Genomic DNA, 6,053 nt, shown 5'->3' with positions numbered 1-6,053 from the left:
GCGCTCTCGGGTCGAGCGAGCCCCGGTCTGCGCACGTGGTGGCCTCGGTCACGTCGCCGCGAGTACGACGACCTGTCACGCTAGGCTGCGCTGTCGCTGCGACCGCGGTTCCCGCATGTGGCTTCGTCAGCAGGGTCGCACTGGGAAATACGACCGTGTTTGTTTTGAGGTCGGCTCACCGCGGGGAAGTCCACTTTTGTCTCCGCCCGACACAGCTGCACCAAGTGGATTTGCTCTCTGCGTTGCTGAAGTGGCTGCTTCGTTCTGCTACTGAGGTCGCGGGTTCGATACTTGGCCGTCACATTCCGACCACAGTGGAACGAAAAAGCGCTAGTGTACTGATCGAGCGCTGGGCGCACAGTTCAAATGTACACTAAAGGCTAACTCTATAACAGGTTAAACTGGTACGGGGTCCTTTAGAGCCACATTTTTCGCGGGAATAGGCTAATTACTCCTTCGTTTATGTGATAAATAAATAAATAAATAAATAAATAAATAAATAAATAAATAAATAAATAAATAAATAAAGAAATGTACAAAAAGACCGAGTACATTATTTGGCGTTTCATTATATCTGTACATGCTTAAAGACTGGAAGCAACTTCTCACGAGAAACGAAACAGGCCGAATCTGGAGCGGTTATTATTGATCAGGTTCGATTGATCAAGTTTGATCAGGTTCGACTCACACTGACGTCATTGAGGCCGTTATTATGGGAGGCAGCCATCGTGCGAAAAACTGCGCCTCCGGCAGTATGGTGAAAACCGTGAGCGCTGTTTTATTACTTCACGTGATATCCGTGTGTAAGTTTGCGTGGTTAGGTTACCTTTGCGATTGCGTTGCGCGAAATGCGTCTTCATGCATTGATGCTGCGCGTTGTCTTCTTCAGTTCAGTGGAGACGTTTGCTTCGTGTTCTCGAAGGCGGATTGCTTGCCGCATCGGACGTGTAAGCAACGTACGCATGCTCGAAACTGTTTACGATTGCGTTCCGAGACCTGTCTACAAGTTTTAACTCCATATTTTGTGCTGATTAGTTAGTGCTGCATCAGCGCGCGGCGCTCTGTAATGAGAAATGCAGAGAACCTCTGTCAAAGCACTCACAGTTAAGCGTTTTTACCGAAGTGTCCGTAGCCTTGACTCGTCAATAAAAGTGCCCACTCAGGACAGGAGCGTCGGATATTCTATCTGAAGAGAACTCGACGGTCACGTCGTTTTTTCTGTTCTCTTTTGTAAGCAAGAGACACGACTGAGCCTTGGCCTCGTTTCTCATTTTGCATGATTGAACTGAATGGACCCGCTTTTTGTGTCCGTATACGGCACAGAAAAAAAAAGAAAAAACACCCTGAATCGATTGCACTGGCGGCCGTCGCGGTCGATGGACGCGACTCCGTCGATAACGCCTGGCTTCTAATGTGCGGAAGATTTTACCAGTGAAGCCCGTCAGTGAGTGTCTTGTTTAACGAGAGAAAAAGGCAAATATATGTGCGTGGCGGAAACGTCATAACAAACACACCGCGAAGATATAGAAAGCGTGACGGAAGTTAGCGTAGCGCTCCAAGTCTATTTATTTCCCCCCTCGCGCTCGTTTTCCCGCTGGTAATTACGTATAAAGCCCCAAACGGCGTCCTTGCTTTATTGCAGAATCAAAATATATGAGTGAACGCATAAGCTCTATCGGTGAGCATAGTCAGGCTACCTGATGAAAGTACTGGGCTGTACGAAATGGAAGCAACACGGTGAATCGAACGCTTGCCAACGTTGGTGTTCATTTACAGATTTTTTGGCACAAAGCTGCTTAGTGGTAGGAGCTGAAGTTCCATGCGCAGAAGCGCATAGAAGGCCCTTGAGCGGGAAATGAGGCTCAGTGCGTGTCCGCACCCGGATGCGAGGAAGAGCGAAGACGAAGAGTCGTGATATGAGCCGAAAGGAAGACAAATTGCTTTCTGCCTGCAGAGCTGTGGAAGAGCACACGCGCACGGATAATATTGTATAGCGCATCTCGCGGTGTCCTCTGTCCTTTGTAATTGCATGCTCAGTCAAATTGGCCTGCCCCTTTCTTTTTTCCATTCTCAGTGGTAGTATGTTTCGTCCATATTGATATGGAGGTGAATCGCACGATCTCACTTCTTGTATGACTTGGTAAATATTGGGCAGTTAGTGAGAACCAGCAAACAATGTTTTGTAGTGATTACTAATTCGGGTGGTAATCGTGCCTAAAATGCACACCCTGAAGTTTGCCGCTGGTATAATAACCAGGACTGGATTGACGGACTATTTTCAATTCTTGTAAAGCTGTTTCACTGATTCGTGTGCGAAGTGCGTGTCTATGTATCGACGCCTTGCGTGTGTGCGTGTATAGCTGCTCTTTGACCATTTTTCGTGTCGCATTGGAGGGAGCCGTCAAGCTCTTTTCCCGAGTTTCCTTAAATGGTGTATCACAAGATTTACGAAAAATACTGGAACACGAGGTGTCGCTGGAGCCAATGTTTTAACAAGTGGTCGCGTCTTCTTTAAGACAGTGGATGTGTTCTAACCTTGAAGAGGACACCCCATGTTGAAGGATTCGCCTGTACTTCTGCCTTATAAATATAGTTTAGTTTTGCAGAACAGCTAGAAGAGTTCAACGGATATATATCCAATCCACACGCGCACAATTCATGCTCATGCTTGTTCGCTTTTCAGCTATAGTGCTCCTCGGATGTGCAACAACGAGCACAAGTGAAGCCGCAGTTGGTCAACGTGTTCGCATTTCACTCGGTACTCTTCCACTGGCAAAATTTGTCGAACGGTGTGCGCGGTGAAAAAAATAAAATAAGTCCAAGTGCACTTGAAAGCTTACCTAACGAAGGTCACGATAGCACGCGTCTTTGCGAATTTCATAAGGACTGTGCAAAACGTCACACGCGCAATCAACTAAATAGGGCACGTACTATATATATATATATATATATATATATATATTTCCAGCAAAAGTGTCGGAAATTGTGCTTAATAGAATCGTTTTGCATTATTGTGGGTAATAAATCTGCTTCGAGATAGAACGTTCTGTTAGTCACACTAAAAAATTTTTTGTAGACGAATCAAATCGTTCACGCTAAGATGTTCATGAACATCTTAGCGTGAACGATTTGATTCGTCTACAAAAGTTTCGTATGAAAGCGTGCGAGAAGTGTACTTTTACAAACCTCTTCTAAGAGATCTACATATTTAAGCGTTTGATCTAAGGAAGACAAAGAGCGGACTGCACCAGCTGAATTTTTTTCAGGTAGACATGAATCTTGTAAAAAGTTTTTTTTTCGCACACTGAACTTTTCTGCAACTTCTTGCGCGGCGTTATTTGAAGACATTCGTTGCTCGCTTATTTGCCCAAGTGGTGCTTTAAAGTTCAAACCTATACATGCGTACAGCCACCCAAACCTTTGACTAGCGTGCGCGAGCGCCGACTTTTCTGTGCGTCAACGCCATATGACGGAGCGAAGTTGCAAACAGGGCGAATGTAAGCGCATGCCCACAAAGCGAGCACAGCTGGGCCCATCCTCTGCTAGGCTGTTCCTTCCCAAGGATGTCAATCCATATTAGCGCACTTCAGACGAACCGCGTGTTCTTCGGCTTATCTCATGATCGGGGGGCGTGTGGTGTATCTTAAAATTTTTTTTCCTCGGTTGCTCGCTGTAACGTTCATCTTCGTACCATAAAATTCAACCAAAACCATTCGCATACTCGCGCTGTCTGTTCGCGTGAAGGACGCTGCTAATAGGGTGACGTCCTTAAGAAGGAATATAGCCTAGCAGAGGATGGGCCCAGCTGCGCCCTCTTTGTGGGCATGCGCTTACCCTCGCCCTGTTTGCAACTTCGCTCCGTCATATGGCGTTGACGTATAGAAAAGTCGGTGCTCGCGCACGCTAGGTAAAGAATTGGGCGGCTGTAAATGCGATATTTAGGACCGTAAGGGCTGCCGAGAAACCGTTGAGCCGAACTGAAGATTGCGAGAAGAGAAAAAGGTGTACCGCATCGGTTTAAATTCGTGCCTTGGAAGTGTGCAAACTTCAGTGCAGTCTGTTGTTTAAAACAAATGATATAAAGGAAGTGCTTTAAACAGGAACGTGAAAGTTATAACGTTGGCTATTGGTTCTCATGTGAAAGAGAATCCAAGTTAGAACGTTCGGTCTTCGCGCATGAGCGCGTCCGCTGATGCTAAATTTGTGTATGGGTTCAATTTTTCACTACAGAACTGTGTTGTATCGCAGTGTCTACGTGTTAGCGAAGCCTCGTTACAGATTGTCAAGGCAGAACGTCTCGACTAGTACATACGCGGACCATCAATGAAAGTAAGGTTGTAGACGTCTCGTCGAAAAGTGACAGTGGGCGTGTTCTAATTTTGGCCAGCATCGTAGACAGTCTACGCTGACAGCTCTGAAGACAACATCGAGCTGCAGTCGTCTGAGTGATGGAACGCGTCTGCATTTGTCTTCATGACATCTGCGCGACGCTCGGCTGCTGAACCCAAAGACAAGGGTTCGATCCCGGCAGCGGCGGTCGCATTTCGATGGCAGCGAAATGTTAGAGGCCCGTGTACTTAGATCTTGGTGCACATTAAAGAACGCCAGGTGGTCGAAATTTCCGGAGCCCTTCACTACGGCGCGCCTCATAATCATATCGTGGTTTTGGCGCATAATGCCACTGAAATTGTAATATTATTATCTGTGCGACGTGACGCGACGTCGCGTCGGCAAGAGAAAGCTAAGGAAAACACAGAATTGCTATTTATTTAACTTCTTTCGTGTTCGAATCTCTAAAAAACTGAGCGTAGCTTACATCAAGCACATGAGAAAGCGTCTACTTCTGGGCAGACGACCATATATCCCGGCGAGATCCAAGCATACCGCGCAGCCGCCATCTTGTTTGGACAACAACGTAGCCCGCATCGTATTTTTTTCTGCGATGCTGTCTTCGCGAAGCTATCTACTTTGTTGTCTTCGGCGAGCATTGGAACAGAGCCAGTGTAGTCCCGCCACGGTTAGACGCTAAGCCCTTTAATGTTTAACACGCTGATGGATGCGCATCTTTGTTTAAAAAGTGATTGATGTGCTGGAGACGCGCGGGCAAAAACACGCGACTTTGTACACGTGTCCTTGCACGTGTTCTCGAGCTGGGAAAAATATTGCGCGCGCCAAAAGCTGCGTGAAACTTCGTATACTTTGTAACTATACGGGGCAGCAGTCACTAAATCTGGGCAGGGTCACCTCTGTTTCATCTTCGATGTAAACAACGTGCACACGCGCTTGCTTGCAAGCACGCGCGCAGATAGAAAGACGATGCTCCAATGACTCCTTGACCTCTTCCAGTTAATAGAGAGTTTTAGTGCCGCGGCCCCAAAGCGGTTTGCGTGCCCTTGCGTTCTTTTGTATTCTCCATGTATGCGGCTGGGGTCGCCGGCACTAAAACTCTCTAATGAGTTCTGAAATGGCATCTGCACTGCCCGCTATCGCGTTATCGTTCAGAACGAATTCTTTTGCCTGATCGAGTGTTATCAGCGAGCGTCTCCTACCCTATAATCCTCGCCTCGTTCTGAGGAGCAGGGCCGTTATCTTGTGCGGAATATACGAGACGCATGGTGACCCAGAGCTGTAAAATATGGAGAGTGCTTGGGCTGGTGCCCCTTTACGAGAACCCCGGAATCCACTTCCTAATGGGCAGAGCGCTCGCGTTTATTTATTACTTCTTATTTCTCGCTTCATCTTTATTATTTCTGTTGAGCACTGAAGGGTGGCGTGTCTTAAATTACGATGAGTATTGTGCCTCGTTTCTCCTGCTTTTGATCTTTTTATGCTGTTTATTCTAACTTGTCTAGCTTACATGCCTTAACTTTATCCCCCCCCCCCCCCCTTTTTTTTTCAGTTTACAGCGAACCCATAAGCACGAATATTTCATTCCCTTCCATTGAATGTAGACGGGTACTAGATTTCGGTCGTCTAATCAGTGAATTGATTCCCATCTACCGCTTCTCTTAGCCGTTATTGAATATTCATTGGGAGGTCGAGCGCTGTCTCTT

The sequence above is a fragment of the Rhipicephalus sanguineus genome, chromosome 1 (genome assembly GCF_013339695.2).
Source record: "Rhipicephalus sanguineus isolate Rsan-2018 chromosome 1, BIME_Rsan_1.4, whole genome shotgun sequence".
Lineage (NCBI taxonomy): Eukaryota > Metazoa > Arthropoda > Arachnida > Ixodida > Ixodidae > Rhipicephalus > Rhipicephalus sanguineus.
Note: the sequence above shows the minus strand (reverse complement) of the source record.